The 20,476-nt window shown below is 39.3% G+C and overlaps 1 long non-coding RNA gene across 1 annotated transcript in view; it reads right to left on the reverse strand.

Annotated features, from left to right (window-relative positions):
• The window catches only part of LOC105988685, a 21,663-nt gene extending 4,881 nt beyond the window's left edge, over window positions 1–16,782 (reverse strand). The window contains exons 1-2 of the long non-coding RNA XR_001175213.1: window positions 16,543–16,782; window positions 11,920–11,925 (exon numbers count right to left, since the gene is read on the reverse strand). This is a non-coding gene — a long non-coding RNA (uncharacterized LOC105988685). The remainder of the gene's footprint in view (window positions 1–11,919; window positions 11,926–16,542) is intronic.
• Between the last annotated feature and the right edge of the window lie 3,694 nt (window positions 16,783–20,476).

Raw genomic sequence — 20,476 nt, forward strand, 5'->3', positions numbered from 1 at the left:
CCACATAAGCAAAAAGAAAAAAGCCGGAAGTGGCGCTGTGGCTCAAGTGGTAGAGCGCTAGCCTTGAGCTGAAGAGCTGAGGGACAGTGCTCAAGCCCAGAGTTCAGGCCCCATGACCCGAAAAGATAAAAATTTTTAAAAAATTTTAAAAAAAGAAATTACTTTTCCCTTTTAATATTGCAATACAACTTTCATATTTTTTTCCAAATATATGTGCACAAAAAGGGGGAGGGATCCCTCCACATGCCTCCCAATTTCTTTTAGAAGAAGAGAGGGGGAAAGACGGTCCCTCAGCTTCCCAGTTTTAAAAGCAGATCACAGGAACTTGAGATTCACAATGAAAAGCATTTCAAAGGCTCCAAAAGTCTCACAAAGTTAAAATTTAACAAGGGTTTATTTTAATAAAATAGAATAAAAGAGGAAAAATAGGATATCTGGGGAGATTTTGCTACATCTCATAGACAAGAAATGAAAAGTGAAGACAACAAATAGTAGCTCTTGTCTAGGGTTGTTTTTCTGGGTAATTTCATGTTGAGCTCCTATCTAGATACCTGGTCACCAACAATTACTTTAATTATTAGAAATAATAACTATTCTAACTATCAGAAACAATGGTTTCTGGGTGATTGATTATCCAAAACATGGCCAACATGGGTCCTACTATTTATAATTGAAAATGTTGTCTAGATATTATCTAACTTTAACTAAAACACAGAAATAATAGGTGTGGGTTAAAGGACTTTCATTTGCCAAACATACCTTGTAATTTTCTCTTTGCATTTCTCAACCTACAAGGAGGATAGATACCTTTAGGTCTCTGCTTGTAAATTAACATCTAAAAGGACAAGAATGTGGAAAGAGAGCTTGCAGCTGATATTTCAGTTTTTATTTCCTGGTTCTTCAATTTTTGAATTAATTTTTTTGTTTTGGTCAGTTGTGGGGCTTGAACTCTGGGCCTGAGCGCTATCCCTCACTCTTCAGCTCAAGGCTAGTGCTCTACCACTTGAGCTATAGTGCCACTTCCGGTTTTCTGGCAGTTTATTGGAGATAAGAGTTTCTCGGACTTTCCTGCCCTGGCTGGCTTTGAACCTCGATTCTCAGATCTCAACTCCTGAGTAGCTAGGATTACAGGCATGAGCCACCGGAGCACAGCTTGAATTAATATTTATTATTAAGTAATTAATATTTATTTTTAATTTCCCTGTCAACTCATAAAAGTGCATGTTTAGGTAAATTTAGTTTATGTTTGTAATTATTAAATAATCTGTATAAAACAATTTTCTTCCTCAAAAAAAATATATATATACTCTCAGCCTGTAATCCTACTCAGGAGGCTGAGATCTGAGAATCGCAGTTCAAAGCCAGCCCAGGCAAGAAAATCCATGAGACTCATAACCAATTAACCACCAGAAAAACCGAAGTGATGCTGTGCTCAAGTGATAGAGCATTAGCCTTGAGCTGAAGAGCTGAGGAACAGCATCCAGGCCCACAGTTCAAGCCCCACGACTGACCAAAAATATTTTTTTTCTTTTTCCTATTAAAACGGCTTCTAGATATCTTCCTAATTTTGACATGTTGGAATACAAAATAACTTCAACTACTTTTTTGGAGGAGAGTACTCGTGACTGAGCTTAAGGCCTCTCACATGCTCCAGTGAGTTCAACCACTTGGGTCACACAGACACTACTTTTTTAAATAATTTTATATTTAAATCCCTTTTTAATATAATTGTTATCATTAAGGTGTTATACAGAGGGATTACCATTTATTAAGTAATGAGTAATTCTAGGGAATAAAGACAACATGGGAGGGATATCCATGCCGAACTTCAAACTCTACTACAGAGCTATAATAACAAAGATAGCATGGTACTGGCACAAAAACAGACCTGAAGACCAATGGAACAGAATAGAAGATCCAGAAATAAATCCACAGGCCTACAGCCAGCTGATATTCGACAAAGGAGTCAAAGACATACAATGGAAGAAACACAGCCTCTTCAACCGCTGGTGCTGGGAAAACTGGGTAGCCACATGCAGAAAACTAAAAGTGGACCAGCCTATCACCATGCACCAACATCAACTCAAAATGGATTAAAGACCTTAACATTAAACCTGAATCTCTGAAACTACTGCAGGACAGAGTAGGAGAGACACTTGAACTAATAGGCACAGGAAGGAACTTCCTGAACAGAGTCCCAGGGTCACAACAAATTGCAGAGAGACTCGACAAATGGGACTACCTTAAAATAAAAAGCTTCTGCACAGCTAAATCTATCGCAACTAAGCTAGAAAGACAACCAACTAATTGGGAAAAAATATTTACCAGCAATATATCAGACAAGGGGTTAACATCCTGTATATACAGGGAACTCAAGAAACTAATCCCTCCCAAACCTAACAAACCAATTACTAAATGGGCAAGGGAACTAAAGAGGGACTTCTCAAATGAAGAAATAAAAATGGCAAAGAAACACATGAGGAAATGTTCATCATCCCTGGTGGTGAAGGAAATGCAAATAAAGACAACCCTGAGATACCACCTTACCCCAGTCAGAATGTCCCACATCCACAAATCAGCCAACGACAAATGCTGGAGGGGATGTGGAGAAAGAGGAACCCTATTACACTGCTGGTGGGAATGTACACTTATACAACCACTTTGGAAAGCAGTCTGGAGGGTCCTTAGAAAGCTAAAGATTGACCTCCCTTACGACCCAGTCATACCACTTCTAGGCATCTACCCTGAACAACAGGAACCAATATACAAGGACACATGCACCTCCATGTTTATTGCAGCACTGTTCACAATAGCTAGGATATGGAAACAACCCAGATGCCCCACCACAGATGAATGGATCCAAAAATTGTGGTATCTATACACAATGGAATATTATGCAGCCATTAGAAATGACAAAATAATGGCATTTGCAGGGAAATGGATGGAGCTAGAAGGAATCATGTTGAGCGAGGTAAGCCAAGAGCAAAGAGACAAATAGTACATGGTCTCCCTGATAAGTGGATGCTAAATCCAAAATGTTAGGTGATACGACAAAATTAACAGGACTTAAGAAACAAAGAACTCCCACTCATCTGGTTGAACCACTACTAAATATCCCCATGCTGCTGATCACATGTATGGTGTATAATGTGTACACTGTTATAATTATAGACTGTGATAGACAATTTGCTCCAGGAAAGTTAGAATGAACTTGTGACTTTAAATGAGCATTATTATTCCACAATACTGTGAAATTCCGGAAATTATGTAATCACTTAATCACAATCAAAAAAAAAAAGAACCTTGGGGAAGGTAGGGAGGGAAGGGATGGTAGGGGGAAAACAATGGAGGAGGTAACAATGCTCAATAGGAAGTGTACTCATTACCTTGCTCATGTAATTATAACCCTCTGTATAGTATCTTTACAATAAAAAATTAAAAAAAAAAAGTAATGAGTACATTTCTGGATTTGGACAGTGTCACTCCTCCCTTTGCTTTCCCAGTTTCCCCCTCCCATTCCTGCCCACAATTACATAGGTCATTTTCCACATAGTGTATACTGAATAGCGTATTTTAAATAGTTTTTTTAAGCAGAATGCAAGCACAACAATGAGTCGCAAATAACATCTGGCCTTTCCTGAAGAGAGTAGGGAAGGACTGCTAGGAGAAGCCAGGACTGCCAAATCAGAAAACTTGTGTCTAACTGCCCATCAACTCCAGGCAATTATTACCAGACAGACCATATAAATTTTTTATTACCAGACCATATAAATTTTTCAAAGCCAGACATGAAGAGTCAAAGGAAACTGAGTCAAACCTCACTAAATCTGAATCATCTCTCACCTGCTTCCCTCGCCACAAACATACTATTATATATTGTAGAAGAAATAACCTGTGAATTGAGGGGCCTACCATTTGTTGACATGTCTGCTAAAAAGATATGCTTTCCTATAACTCAAGCTTCAATCTGTGTACAAAGAGCCCCTTCCCCTGTTCCCATCCCACCCTCCCTTCCTGTGACAAACTACCCCAGACCTCTCCCTACCTGACTTCACTCTCTGCCTAATAAAAGGAGATCTCAATTGTAAGAGCATATCATTGTCTGTCTAGTCTGGCTAGGAAACTGTAGCATTCTTCTCAGGCTTCTGCCCGAGAAATAAATGTCTGTTGAGTGGCTGAGAAGGTGGCTCAGTGGTAGGGTACTTGCCTTGTATGCATGAGACCCTGCGTTCAATTCCTCAGCACCATACAAGCAGAAAAGGCCAGAAGTGGCACTGTGGCTCAAGTGGTCGAGTACTTGCCTTGAGCTGAAGAACTCAGGGACAGCACCCAGTACCAGAGTACAGGCCCCATGACCGACCAACAAAAAAAAAAAAAAGTCTACTGAGTTCGTTTTCTGCTCTTAGTTTTCTTACAAAGATTTTTTACATAAGCTCTGTAAATGTTAGCATCAACTTTCCATAAATTTCATCAAAAATTTAACAAACAAATATGGATGGGAACTATGGTTGTATAAGGACTCCTTACTGCACAAAATTCACCAAAGTTGGGTCCCTGCTTAAAGAGGTTTAAGGATTCAATCTTTCACTTACAATGAGAAACTTAAAATACATTGACACTTGAAAATTGAAGACTCATTCAGTTTTCAAGACTTTCAGTAACTATGATGGCAGTAGACTGACTTGTGCAACATCCGTAATCAAAAGCCCTGCTAAACGTTACACTAAACATTATTAAACTATACTGTGGAGCCAGTTATGCTATTGATGGCCCTATACCTAAGAGGATTTCAAAAATAAAAGCTTAAATACTTCTTACTGGGAAGGATAACAGCTTTTGTCATTCATTCTCTGACGTTGGTCAAGTCACTTCACCTTACTGGATCTTAGTTTAATCATCTATAAAATGAAAATGGGCCAGCATGGTATTACATGTCTGTAATCCTAGCACTCAAAAGGCAGAGTGATCTGAGATCTCAAGTTCAATGCCATCAGAGCTACATAAGCAACGCCCTATCTAAAAAAAAAGAAAGAAAGAGAAAGAGAAAAAGGAAGCAAGGAAGGAAGGAAGGAAAAGACAAGACAAGACAAAAAAACCTAGACACTGGTAGATCAGGCCTTTAATTCTGGCTACTCAGGAAGCTGAGATCTGAGAACAGCAGTTTGAAACCTGGCTGGGCAAGAAAGTCTGTGAGACTTAATCTTCAATTAATTACCAAAATAAAGTCAGAAGTGGAGCTGTGGCTCCAGTGGCAGAGCACTACCCTTGAGCAAAAAAGCCCATGACCTATTAAGTTCAAGCCCCAGGAGGCAGACAGAAAATTGTAATTAAAAAAAAGGGGGGGGGGGAAGAGGTTGAATCCTATATACATCTTTCAGATTTAAATTTTCAGTGCCTTTTTATTACTTTCTGATGATCTGCTGGATCCAGTCAGAAAAAGACATATTTCGTCCCTAATTTTACAATCCACACACCAAATATGTTACCAGAAATTTAAGGCAGCTGAATGGACCTGGTTCTGTGGTCCAACAAAAGAATTCAGGCAAGACACACAGCAAAGGTAACTGAAAGTTTACTAGAAAAAAAATATGAAAAAAAAAAGAAATATGATCAAGAAATACGATCAGGTAGCACAGACATACTACAGGAAGACAGCACTTTCAGCTCAGCTCATACATTTTGTACCATTCTTCAGGGTTATAGAGATATATTACATGGGGAGTCCTTGAAAATGGCCTTCTGACTGTGGGTATCCTTTCTGTTTCCCCATAAGTTCTTGTTGCCAGATTTAGTACTTCATCCTATTTCCTCATTCTTTTATCCTTATTGCCTTTTTTGTTTGTTTTTTTGGTGGTCCCCTGACTTATTTCTTTGCTAGACAGGTTTTGGTTTATCAGCTTATCCTCCATCTGCAAGTTACATAGGCCTCAATTCCCTGATTGCCTCCTTTTCTACTAATCTCTATCAATTTTCATTAATGGTATCTGTCAAATTGCCTTTGAACTGTTTTAGTAAACTTGATTAAGTTTCTAAGACTTAGCATGTGTTCTTCCCAGCTATATTTTAACTGTAAGGATGATAACTATGCCTCTGCTTCTTTATATCCCAAAAGCTGCTGACAAAGTACTTTATACAAGCAGACACAGTGTTAAATTCAATTTATGCAATCCTCATTTGAAGATATTTACAAACCTACCAAGAAAACTCCTGTCTTAATGTTAGTCATATCTTCTAGTTCTTTACAATTAATGTTATTGTTTAGAGCACCTAAATAACTTTTAAAACTCTTGGCAGCTTCCAGTTTTCCAATTAACTTACAGAGCACTCCTTCACGAGATCTATTACAAAAACTACTAGAGCTAGCCAACCTTAATGAATTACAGCAACCTTGTTTTTCCCAAAGGGATTATGCTTAGAACTAAATAAAAAATTAAATTGCATTTATTCAGTCTTCATTACTTTATAAATAGCAATCCTGCCCATAAGCAAAATATCACTATAAATTCAGAAAAGGAGAAGAGTTGCAATTGTTTGGCTAGCCATCTCTATGACTGAAAGAAAAACAAAGAGGCAACAATAAAAACATAGTTTTACCAGATTCAAGAAGGCCAATGGTTGGCAAACTGCCTTATTTGTTCAAAGAGCTATATACCTTCTCAAAAGACATTAGAAGTTCATTTACAACAGAATGGTCACATCATTCTTAAAGTGTGTCGGCTCCAAAGCTTTAGTCTAGCTTTACTAAGCTACTCAATGCCAATTTTTTAACAGCAAGGTTATGTTAATGAAATGTTAGGATGGTTCATTTAAATGCAAATCAGAAAATTTAGAAATTAAAAGTACCAAAGCAGCATTAACTGTCACACTGCACAAGATATGTGGCTGTGAATCACTCCATGCAGTCACAGGTATGCCAGGTTGTATCTACAATAAGCAGAGTTAACACAGCTGTTAGAACCTCAAATTTCAAATCTCCTGGTAACCATCCAGAAACAAGGTAACCCTTATAATTAAGAACTCACTATGAAAACAAAATTTGACTATTTGACTAAATCCCCTAACCTGTCATCTTCCTCTTCTATCTAAACTGCAAATCAGTTGGTTCTGAGAGGAGGGACAAGAAAATAGAAAGAGCATAAAAATGCAGATGGTTCATGAAAACAAAATTATTTACCCCATAACTAAAGTCTCTATTTCTAATCACAATTACTCTACATCATCCAAAAAATCTTAGTCTTAGTTAACACTGAGAGCCAAAATATAATCAGAATAAAATATAATCTACTGCAGTTTAAACAAGTCATGCATCATCTGTACATGATAAACCCATCACATATATTTTATATCAGGTGACACAAGTGTGTGTGTGTGTGTGTGTGTGTGTGTGTGTATATATATATATATATATATCACTCACCTTCCAAATATATAGCCCTACAAGAAAAAAATGCTTAGCTAAATCTCAAAATAATAATTATAGCCAGGCATCAGTGGCTCACACCTATGATCTAATTACTCAGGAGGCTGTTATCTGAGGATTGCAGTTCAAAGCCAAGTAGGGCAGGAAAACCCATGAGATTCTTTAAAAAAAAAATAGTAAATAAGCTTTTAATTGGGAAAATACCGTACAGAGGGGTTACAATTACATGAGCAAGGTAATGAGTACATTTCTTATCAAGCATTATTGCCATCTCAAGTCCATGAGATTCTTATCTCCAATCATCTACCAAAAAGCCAGAATGAAAATGTGACTCAAGCAGCAGAGTACTAAAAAAAAATCTCAGAAACAGCACCAAGGCCCTGAGTTCAAGCCCCAGGACTGGCAAATAACCCACTGGGCACCGGTGGTTCACACCTGTATTCCTAGCTAATCAGGAGGCTGACGTGTGAGGTTTGCAGATCAAAGTCAGTCCAGGTAGGAAAACCCCTGAGACTCATATCTCCAATTAACCACCAGAAAACCAGAAGTGGTACTGTGACTCAAAATGGTAAAGGGTTAGTCTTGGGCAGAAAAAGCTGACAGAGCCAGCACCCAGACCAGGAGTTCAAGACCCATGACTAACAAAAAAAAAAAAAAGGCCAGAAGCCAGTGGCTCACACCTATAATCCTAGCTACTCAGGAAGCTGAGATCAGAGGACTGGAGTTCAAAGCCAGGCCAGACAGGAAAGTTCACGAAATTCTTTTCTCCAAGAAACTACTCAGAAAAGGCCAGAAGTTGCACTGTGGCTCAAGTGGTAGAGCTCTAGCCTTGAGTACAGAGAGGCTCAGAGACAGAGCCCATGCCCCGAGTTCAAGGCCCAGGACCTGCCGAAACAAAAACAAAACAACAAAACTCTTATTTTGTTCTTTTTCCTTCTTTTGTTCCTATTGCCTTCCCTTTTTGGGAGCACCAAAAGCAATAGGGGAAAACAGCTGAATAAAACAATGGCCATAAGTACCAGGAAACAGTGATTACAAAAAGTACTAAGGCCAAAATACTAAAAAACAATGTCTCCTCTAAACAGGTACTATTCCACACAACAGGGAAGAAGACAAAATAAGGACCCTTACCTTCATGAAAATAAATTTAAACTATAGCATAAATAATAATAAAAATACTAAGAAGAAAATTAAACAGGGCAATGACAATGCAATTAGGTGGAGTCCTTAGAAGGTTTTTCTATCTTGATAACATTTGAGGTACAATCTGAAAGTCAAGAAGGAACTGGTCAAGTTCTGAGGAAAGGGTTAGGGAAAGAGGGCAAGAAAAATATGAAGCAGCATTTCTGTGGGCATGTGCTGGTACTAACTTGATGGCATGGCTCAAATGGTACACCATTTTATTGTTTTTGGTTTTAGTTTTTGCCAATCCTAGGGCTTGAACTCAGGGCCTGAACACTGTCCTCAAGCTTCTTTTGCTCAAGGCTAGCACTCTACCACTTTAGCTATGGTGCCCCTTCTGGCTTTTTGTTTATGTGGTACTGAGGAATAGAACCAAGGGCTTCATGCGTGCTAGCAAGCACTCTACCACTAAGCCACATTCCCAGCCCTGGTAGACCATTTTAGTTGCCTAGCATATGCCAGTCCCCTGGGTTCAATCTCAGGTACTGAAGGGTTAGGGTGGAGATAGTCACTGTGACTGCAGCAACACAAGAAGCAGTTCTTGTTTTCTTCCACAACCTGGGTAGTCACTTGGACTCTGTAGTCAAGTCCAGACATCTTTTTGCCTGGATCCTCAAGAAAAGGACATTCCTCTTTCTCCTGTGAGCTCAGTTGTATGAATATTTTAGTTGTATTGTTCTAAAACAAAGGCATCTTTTTCTTGTCCAGATGCTTGTTTTATATTCTTTGCATTTCAGGCTAGAGTCATCCATCTCATATGGAAATGGAGACTTCCTATGCATCCATAATCAGTTAGCTGTCATGAGAGTTTAATTCTGCTTTCTATTAAGCACTCTTACATTGTTAATGGTTTCACTAGTAATGAAATTAAAGCTAAGTAAATGAACATATGTGTATTTGGCCCATACAGCAAACTGTCACTTCACCCCAAGAAAAGAGAGAAAGGGGGGAGGACAGGGTGTGGGAGAGAGGAGGAGAGAGAATCTGTCTGTCCTGGGGTTTGAACTCAAAGCTTGGGCTCTGCCCGGGAACTTTTTTGGCTCAAGGCTAGTGCTCTACCACTTGAATTATACAACTCCACTTCTGGCTTTTTGGTGGTTAATTGGAGATAAGAATCCCATGGGGTTTGCTACATGGGCTGGCTTTCGAACTGTTATCCTTAAATCTCAACCTCCTGCATAGCTAGGATTACAGGTGTGAGCAACCAGTGCCTGGCAGGAACTAATTTCTTTTCTTCATTTGATTTCTCATCCCTTTTTTTGTTATTTTTTTAAATGGTGGTGAGGATCAAACCCTGGGCCCCAGGAATGCTAGACTAGCCTTTTACCATTGAGCTACATACTCAGGCGATGGTGGCTCACATCTGTACTCCTAGCTACTGAGGTGGCAGACATCTAAGGACAGTGCTGGCTCAAAGCCAGCCTGGGTGGAAAAGTCCTTGAGATGCTATGTGTGTGTGGCTCAGTGGTAGAGTACCAAACTTGAGTAAAAAATGGTTGATCTTGCTTGGGGCTCTGAGTTCACGAGCCCCCATTAAAATAATAATAATAATAAAACTTTTCTGTCATTGCTTAACTCAAATAAGCTTAAATTTCTCCAAAGGCTGTCATATTCCATCTCTCTGGAATTTTCCCTTAAGAGGTCAAGCTCACATTTCTGTTAGACACTTTTCTACAAAATGTAAAGTTTCTAAAGATACATTTCAAACTGACCCAAAGCTTTTCTAAGAACCTGATGATCCCAGATTTACAGAAAGAAATGATAATGACTATAGAAACCCTTTTTTTTTTTTTTTTTTGCTGGTCATGGGGCCTGAACTCTGGGCCTGAGCGCTGTCCCTCAGCTCTTCAGCTAAAGGTTAGCACTCTACCACTTGAGTCATAGCACCACTTCCAGCTTTTTCTATTTATATGGTGCTGAGGAATGGAACCCAGGGCCTCATGCACCCAAGGCAAGCACTCACCACTGAGCCACCTTCCCAGAAAACCTTTGTCAATTTAGATCCCCAGAAATAGAAAAGTACATAAACAATGACTTGTCAGTAACTGTAATTTGCATCTTCCATTCAGACTCTATGGATTTCATAAACTATAACTAAAAGTCATTATAAGAAAATAATATAATGTAACGTCAACATACCATAAATAACTGACAACTGCATCTTTGCTTAGAAAGAAGGTATGCACTGAAACCAGACACACAAGGCAAAAAGACCATAAACAAAGGCTCCTATCCTTCATGTCACCTGAGTGGGTCACATTGCATGTGTTTTCTGAGTTATGATAGCATTTTGTTTCAAGAGCAGTCTGCAGTTTAATCTGGCTAATAAACAGTACAGAACTACATGTAACCTAATATTCGCCAGGTTTCCAACTCACATCTTCAATCCAGAATGTCAAATACTGACAAAATAACATAAACCATAGCAATAAAATATTTTCAAGACAATTGATGCTCTCCTTATATCTACCAATATTTAATAATAAAACCTCAGAAAAGCACAAATGAGGAAAATTCACAGCTCAATATAATGGAATAAAATATGCAACCCAAGAAAGAACTGGTGTTAAATTAGAAATTAAAAGAATAAGACCAATTACTTATAATTTGAAATTAAAGAATAAGACCAATTACTTCACACTAAGATTTAAATTGCAAAAGATAAATTTTTCTCCTGTAAAGTCCTTTAACTTTTTAAAAAGCTAAAAATGAAAATTTATAATTCTATTCCTTCTTTTAATAAAATAAGAACAAGGAAAAGATGACTTTTTTTAAATCAAATCATACTATTCATGCAGGACTTGTTTCAAATGATCAAATATTTGTTGCAAACAGTGAAAACATCCAAAGTTGCCCTTGGAACTGTATTTACATTATATGTACTACTCCCAACTTGCTTCTAGCGAAAAAGCACAAATTAAATCCCAATCAAAATGTGGCTGGATAGATGACAGTCCATCAACAAGTAAAGAGAAACATATGCTTATTTCAAGCTCCATTAGAAATGAAGCTCAGACATACTTGCATATGAAGAAAAAATACATTAAGTTTTTTTTAAGAAAAAATAGAACACTTGGAAGCTATAATCGAGAAAGGGCAATGTTCATGTTTTATTTTGAAGTGTAGTTACTTTGCACATTTTGAAGTTTCAATAATGGATAATTCAGTGTGCACTCACTATATGAACAAACAAAGAAAAAAAGCAAATCAAGTCAGATTAGCCACTTCACTATACTAGTAGGTCCAGGCCTGTAACATGGGAAATTGAGCAGACTACCAAGCTGCAGAAGCAACATTTTCATTTCAAGCAAGCTCACTGGCACCTGGAAAAGTTTCACCAAGTGCTACTCTGTGAAACTCTACCAAATACCTAGAACTGTTTTTTTTTTCTTAAGATAAAACAGAAGGTACTAATAAAGAACTCCTCCAACATATACAATATAACCAAAATTTATTTAAATCTCCAAAGGACACTTCTTCATAGTCACTTGAGGTAAAAAAGAAAATAGTTATCCGAAATGGGAAAATTACTTAGTTCATGTTCTCACTACTTTTCTGGTTGTTTTGGTTTTTGAAGCAGGGTCTTACTATATAGCCTGGTCTCAAACTTCCAATACTCTTGCTTCAACTTCCAAACACTAGGATGACAAGTGTAAGTTACAACACCTGGCTTTTCTTTCAAATCTTCTTTTCACACAGATCATCAAGCTAACCCCTGAAAATACTTGAATTTATTTATCTCACTTTTAATACACAGTAAAATTCACTCTTTGGAGGTAGGCATAGTGAGTCCTAGCTATTTGGAGGCTAATGCAGGAGGACTGCTTAAGCCTAGAAGTTTGAGAACAACCTTGGGAACATAGTAAGACCCCACTGCAAAAAGAAACAACGAAATTTAAGAATTAACTTTTAGAATACTAAAGACAGATGCATAATAACCTCCATACAATCAAAATACAGAATATATTATTTCCAGAACAGTACATATAATTAAACCATAAAACAGTACATATAATTAAAACATAAAATAAACATGTAAACACTGGCTCAAACTTTGCTTTAAGAGTCATCATCAAACCTCTGGAAAGACTTTAGAACTAAAATTGAAAAGGTAGATCCATAACCATCCCTGATAAGACAAAGTGCATCACTGGACAGAAACACATTGCTTAGAACTCTGGATGTCAAGATCACTAGCATGTGGCCAATCCAGGACTTATATGGACCTCCCAAGATTTTTAACTCTCCACTCTGAGGGACATTTCCACCTCCAACCTAGGAGTATGACCTGCAAACAAAGCAATCCTTTCAGCTTCATTTAACACCTACGCTGCAGTACCCACTCAAGTATTCAAACAATATATTGAGAATATTTAAAGCGCAAAATATCATGATGCATCATAGATTAAGTACACGACTGTAGGAGAAACTGACAAAATTTTTAAAGCTAAAAAAAAGTAGCCTATCTTGGAAGGAATGAATAAAAAAAAACTGTAGTGCTGAGTTTGTAGCTCCGTGGTAGAGAGAATGCTTGCCTGTGACATGAGCAAAACCCTACCTAAGTCTATTCCCCTACACAGCAAGAAAACATACAAGTAATAATAGTACATAGATTAAAAACAAAATTCTGGGGGGTAAACTGGGAAGACAGTGAAGAAGAAAACGCCAGAAATCTTCCTCACCTAGACAACAATTGCACTGGAAGAATCTGTCTGATGTAATTACTTCAGTAACTCTTGAGTATTGAAGAACAGAAACTTCCATGGAAGGTGTCAATAATAAACTGAGCTAATTTTGCTCAATTTCAGTTCTTAGCTCAGCAGCAGCTACCATTTCCTAACCTCTAACTAGGGCAAACGGCCAAGTATGTGCTATTGAAGCAACTTATAGGAGCCAGAATGAGTAGTAACAACCCTGTCTCAAAATATTGGGGATATGTGTTCTGATTGCCAATTGCTGCTTCTAATGAGTGAGAAGTAACTGAGAAGAACAAGAAGAGCAACCATTCTTATACTTCTCTCCTTTGGTTACCCATTCCTCTTTTTCATCTTTATCTTCTAAGACCTAAGATTTAAAAACTAGGGCAATTGAAGCCGGGCGCTGGTGGCTCACGCCTGTAATCCTAGCTACTCAGGAGGCTGAGATCTGAGGATCACGGTTCAAAGCCAGCCCGGGCAAGAGAGACCGTGAGACTCCTATCTCCAATAAACCACCAGAAAACCGGAAGTGGAGCTGTAGCTCAAGTGGTAGAGCGCTCGCCTTGAGCTGAAGAGCTGAGGGATAGCGCCCAAGCCCAGAGTTCAAGCCCCACGACCGACCAAAAAAAAAAAAAAACTAGGGCAATTGAAAGCAATTATAAAGGATAGTTGAGTGGGAGAATTACAATGTTACTGTGGTACCTGCTTATCCTCAGTACTATATGGCTTAACTATTTGGCTCCCAAGGGCTTGTGTGTTAGAAACCTAGTGTTGTAAGGCTATGAAGTGGATGGAGTTATCCTTACCTGTATTTCCAGCACTTGAGAGGCTGAGGAAGAAGGATGTTCAGTTCAAGGCCAGCTTGGGCTGCATGTAAGACTATGTTTCAAAAGCAAGAGGTGGCCAGCATTGTGGCTCATACTTGTAATCCTAGCTACTTCACAGATGGAGATGAGGAGGACTTATGGTTCAGGCAAAAAAAAATTCCAAGAAGCCGGGCGCCGGTGGCTCACGCCTGTAATCCTAGCTACTCAGGAGGCTGAGATCTGAGGATCACGGTTCAAAGCCAGCCTGAGCAGAAAATTCTGCAAGTCTCTTATCTCCACTTAACAATTTTTTTTTTGGTCGGTTGTAGAGCTTGAACTCTGGGCCTAGGCGCTGTCCCTGCACTCTTCAGCTCAAGGCGAGCACTCTACCACTTGAGCCACAGCGCCACTTCCTCCACTTAACAATTTAAAAGGTCAAAGTGGAAGTGTGGCTCAAGTGGTAGAGAGCTGGCCTTGAGCAAAAAAGCTCAGAGACAGCACCTAGGCCCTGAGTTCAAGCCCCAGGACCAGTATAAAATAAAATATAAAACAGCATAAACAACATGAAAAAGGACTGGGGAATGTGGCTCAAATAACAGAATGACTGCCTCACAGGCACAAAGCCTAGAGTTCAAAACACAATACCGCCAAATAATAACAACAAGAGAGAGTAGAACTTCCCCTTTAAGGTATGAGGCTGAGAAGGTGGCTCAGTGGTAGAGTGGCTCACATGCATGAAGCCCTGGGTTCGATTCCTCAGTACCACATACACAGAAAAAGCCAGAAGTGGCCCTGTGGCTCAAGTGATAGAGTGCTAGCCTTGAGCAAAAGAAGCTCAGGGACAGTACACAGGCCCTGAGTTCAAGACTCAGGACTGGAGGAAAAAAAAAGGTATGAGTACATAGACTGGGAATGTGGCTTACTGGTAGAGTGCTTGCCTACCATGCACAAAGCCCTGATTTTAGTTTCCTTAGTACCACATAAATAGAAAAAAAACAGAAGTGGCACTGTGGCTCAGGTGGTAGAGTGCTAGTCTTGAGCAAAACAAGCTCAGGGACAGTGCCCAGGCCCAGAGTTCAAGCCCCAGGACTAGTATGATAAAGATATGAGTGCATGTTTTAAAGAATTATCCTTAGAGGGGCTGGGAAGGTGGCTCAGTGGTAGAGCGCTTGTCTTGCATGCCTGAAGCCCTGGGTTCGATTCCTCAGCACCACATAAACAAAAAGAAAAAAAGAAGTGGCGCTGTGGCTCAAGTGGTAGAGCGTTAGCCTTGAGCTGAAGAACTAAGGGACAGCGCCCAGGCCCAGAGTTCAGGCCCCATGACGGGACCCAAAAAAAAAAGAATTATCCTTAGCGCACTGGGCTGCTACCCTCACAAGGACATATATTCATTCCTATCTCTAGGTATCTCTAGGTAGTATGAGTTTTGAAGAAAAAAATTGAGTAAACAATATTAACATGTCTCATCCTATGAACTTTGCAAACGTCTATACATATCATAAATGTATTTGTTGCAACTAATTCACTGTTTATTGAATAGTAACTTATGGCAAAAAGTAAGTCAAGTAACACAGAAACAAATACAAAGCAATGTAATCGGCTTTGAAGGAATTCAGCATCTAGCAAAAGAATTTTATTGAAGGTGATCCAGAAACTTAGTAATATTTAAATGCTGAATTTGTCCAGTACTTTTTTAACCTATAATCTAATCTATTTTAAATGCTGAACTTGCTCAGCATTGTTTTACCTTTAAAGTAATCTACTTCCTACCAGCAGATAGGATGTTTTTAATCCATATGAAATAGCTAGCTACTAAGGAGGTTGATATCTGAAGATCACCGTTCAAAACCAGCCTCAGCAGAAAAGTCCATGAGAGTATTCCTTCAATTAACCACCAAAAAGCCAGAAGTAGATCTGTGGCTCAAATGGTAGATCATTAGCACTGAGAAAAAAGGTCACAAATAGAGCCCAGGCCTATATTCAAGCTCCAGGACCAGTGTACGAACGCACGCACGCACGCACGCACGCGCTACTATTAAGAGAATCTACAAAAGAGAAAATCAAAGGGGAACCAGGAAAGAGTGAGCAATGGATGACAGTTCCCTGACTAAATAATAATATATGCACACATGAATTACCAAAAATAAAGAAAAAGGAAATATTTGCAAACCATCTATCTGATAAAGGAGAAATATCCAGAAAATATAAGGAACTCCTCTAACAAAATACTTAAAATTTAAAAACACAGGCATGATTGAAAGGTAGGTACCTCAGTGAAAAGCTCTGAGTCAGATCCCCAGCAGCACAAAATAAATTTTTTTAACTAAGAACTGGCCAGATGCACATCACCTGTAACCCCAGCACTCCAGAGGTTAAGAGAGAAATAAAATAAGCTGGGAGGCCATCCTGGGATACGTAGTAAAACCCTGCCTATTACCTGTGTTATATTTGAAGAAAATGTTGAACATGTGGATGCAGAAGGCAATGATAAAACACTACTAAAATATAAATGCCATACAATGAAGAAGAGCTCAGCATGACAAGAACTCTTCTGACAGAAAAGAAGGAGAAGAAAATATAGGTGGAGTAGAATGGCTACAAATGAAGGAAAATGACTTCTCCTATAGACCCAACATGATCTGTAGTTTTGTACATGAAAATGAAGATGAAGTTATAGTTCCAGTCCCTGAAAAATCTTTGGATTTGGAAGAGTAAGAGATTCAAATAAAAGACAGTTCAAATTTGATCTATGAACAGGAAAAACAAATGCACCTGGATCCTGGACTTCTTGCTGGCACTCCTTCTGAAATGGAAGGTTCTATTTTTATGGAAACTCAAGATGATGCCTTAGAAATCACTCCTAGATAAAAAAAATATTTCTCATAATAACTTTAAAAAAAAAAGTTTTAGCCGGGCGCTGGTGGCTCACGCCTGTAATCCTAGCTACTCAGGAGGCTGAGATCTGAGGATCGCGGTTCAAAGCCAGCCCGGGCAGGAGAGACCGTGAGACTCCTATCTCCAATAAACCACCAGAAAACCAGAAGTGGCGCTGTAGCTCAAGTGGTAGAGCGCTCGCCTTGAGCTGAAGAGCTGAGGGACAGTGCCCAGGCCCGGAGTTCAAGCCCCACGGCCGACCAAAAAAAAAAAAAAAAAAAGTTTTTACTTTAAAACCCTGCCTAAAAAATAAAAAGACGGGCTGGGAAGGTAACTCAGTGGTAGAGGCTAGCCTGAGCTGAAGAACTGAGACAGCACCCAGGCCCAGAGTTCTGGCCCCACAACTGACAAAAAAAAATAGCCAGGTACTGGTGGCTCACACCTGTAATCCTAGCTACTCAGGATGCTGAGATCTGAGGATTATGGTTCAAAGCCAGCCCAGGCAGGAAAGTCCTTGAGAGTCTTATCTCAAATGAACCACCAGAAAACCGCAAGTGGTGCTGTGGCTCAAGTGGTAGAGTGCTAGCCTTGAGCTGAAGAGCTGAAGGACAGTGCCCAGGCCCAGAGTTCAAGCCCTACAACTGACAAAAAAATATAAATAAATACATAAACAAACCAGCCAAGTGCCATTGGTTCACACCTATAATTCTAACTACTACTGAGGAGGCTGAGACCTATAGAAGCAAGACTCAAGCCAGCTGGAGCAGAAAACTCTACAAGATTCCACCTCTAATTAACTAGCAAAAATGCCAGATTAGGGTGTGGCTCAAGTAGTAGAGTTCCAAACAAGTGAGGCCCAGCAAGTAAAAAAAAAAAACAAAACAAAAAACAGCCCCAATCCATGAGGATGGTGATCATTTAAAAAATAAAAACAGGGGCTGGGAAGGTGGCTCAGTGGTAGAGCGCTTGCCTTGCATGCCTGAGGCCCTGGGTTCAGTTCCCCAGCACCACATAAGCAAAAGGAAAAAAGCTGGAAGTGGCGCTGTGGCTCAAGTGGTAGAGCGCTAGCCTGGAGCTGAAGAGCTGAGGGACAGCGCCCAGGCCGAGTTCAGGCCCACGACCAGACCAAAAATAAATAAATAAATAAAAATAAAAACAAAAAAATGGTTATGTGAAAAAACTAGAACCATTGGTAAATGCATTGCTGGTGGGAACACAAAATAGTGCACCTGTAACAGAAAATACAAGTGCATTAGCAACTCCCACCTATAATCTAGCTACCTAGGAGGCTAAGATCCAGACAATCATAACCAGCCCAAGTAGAAAAGCCCAGCCCAGGCAGAAAAGTCCAGGCTACTTCCAATTAACAAGCAAAATGCCACACTGGATGTATGGTTCAGATAGTAAAATAACAAAGCCAAGTGAGAATATGAATATGAGGCCCTGAATACAAGCCTCTGGGGGGAAAAGAGGAAGAAAGAGAGGGGAATGGGGAGAAGATGACAACAACAACACCCAACACCACCACCATGGTGGTTCCTGAAAATACTAAAATACTGTGTGATCCTGCAATTCCACTGGGTCTACTTACCAAAAGAAAAATGAAAGCAGGAACTCAACAGCTATCTGTATACCCATGTTATTTAAACACCCAAAAGATATAACTCAGGTGTCCATCAACAGACAAATAAATGTCACATTTTTCAATCTTAGAAAGAAAATTCTGATACATGCTATAACATGGATAAAATTTGAAAGATAATGTTGAGCCAGTCAGCAAAAGACATGTCATATGTTAAAAAAAAAATCAAATTCAAAGAGAAACAGAATAGCAGTTGCAAAGGCAAGGGCGAAAGGAAATGAGAAGTTATTGTTTAAAGAAAAAGAATTCAGTTTGGATAAATGAGAAAAAAAGTTCTGAAGATAGAGGATAATGATTGTATAATAATGTGAATTTATTTAATGCTATTGAAGTATATACTTTTAAAAGTTTGAAATGGAAAATTTGTTGTGTATTTTACCACAAAAAAGGAGGAATAAAGGGCTGGGAAGGTGGCTCTGTGGTATAGCGCTTGCTTTGCATGCATGAGGCCCAGGGTTCAACTCCTCAGCACCACATAAGCAGAAAAAGCCAGAAGTGGTGCTGTGGTTCAAGTGGTAGAGCGTTAAGTTTGAGGCTGAAGAGCTGAGGGACAGCGCCCAGGCCCAGAGTTCAGGCCCCATGACTGGCAAAAAAAAAAAAAAAAAAAAGGAGGGATAGCCAAGTGTGGAAGTGTGGAATACCAGTAATAACCAGCACTCAGGAAGTTGAGGGAAGAGGATCACAAAGTGAGTCCTGTACCAACTACATAGTAAGATTCTGCCTTAAAAAAAAAAAAAAGCAGATAGTGAGTGTATCATGTATCAAATGCAACTACAAACTTTAGAATTTCAGATAGATTAAAGATCTTTTCAGCAGTGAGGATCAAAGTGCAAGCTAATCAGGCAAACACAAACAATTGTAATGTTCCAGATCCTGAGATTAAAAACTAAAAGTAGACTAGGCACTGTGCTATACACCTGTAGTATCACACACCTGTGTCACTACTCCAGAGGGTGAGATCTGAGGATAATGGTTCCAAGCCAGACCAAACAAAAAGTTAAAGTTAGGCTCAAGTGGTAGTATACCAGCAAAGCCCCAGGACCAGCAAAAAAAAAAGATAAAAGCCTAAAGGCTGAACGACATGATTCAATTGGTAGAGCCTCTGCCTAGCAAGAAACAGGTCCTGAATTCAGTTATGACAACAAAAAAATAATAAGACTAGACCCCACTTCCAAAAAGACAGAACTGGAAGTCATCTACAAAAATATTTGCCAAACGTTATGAAAAATGCAAAAAGTATACAAGGTACAAAAAGGCATACAAGGTATAAAAGCTATACAAGAAGGACTGGCAATGTGGCTTAGTGGTAGAGTGCTTGCCTAGCATGCACAAAGCCCTGAGTTCAATTTCTCAGTACCACAGAAACAGAAAAAGCTAGAAATGGCACTGTAGAGTGCTAGGCTTGAGCAAAAGTTCAGGGACAGTACCCAGGCCCTGAGTTCAAGCTCCAGGACGGGCAAAAAAAAAAAAAAAATACTCAAAACACATTGAGATGAAGAGAAAACTCAGAGGCAGTAGCATGTAGATTTTAAAGAATGAAGGCTGTGCACGATGGCTCACACCTATAATCCTGGATACTTGGGAGATAGAAATCAGAAGGATTGAACAAAGCAAACCTAAGCAGAGTTAAACAAGATCCCCTCTCAACAAACCAGGCTGTGATGGCACATATCTGTGGTACCAGTTAATGAGAGGTATAGGAAAGAAGATTGTGATCTAAGGCTCACCAAGGCAAAAACTTAAGCCCTTACCTGAAAAATAAAAAGAGAAAAACAGCGGAGTGGTTACAGAGCTACCTAACAGGCATGTGGCCCTGAGACCAAACCCAAAGCACTACTAAAAAAAAAAAAAGGGG

This window comes from Dipodomys ordii, unplaced genomic scaffold, assembly GCF_000151885.1.
Source record: "Dipodomys ordii isolate 6190 unplaced genomic scaffold, Dord_2.0 Scaffold50, whole genome shotgun sequence".
In the NCBI taxonomy this organism is placed as follows: domain Eukaryota; kingdom Metazoa; phylum Chordata; class Mammalia; order Rodentia; family Heteromyidae; genus Dipodomys; species Dipodomys ordii.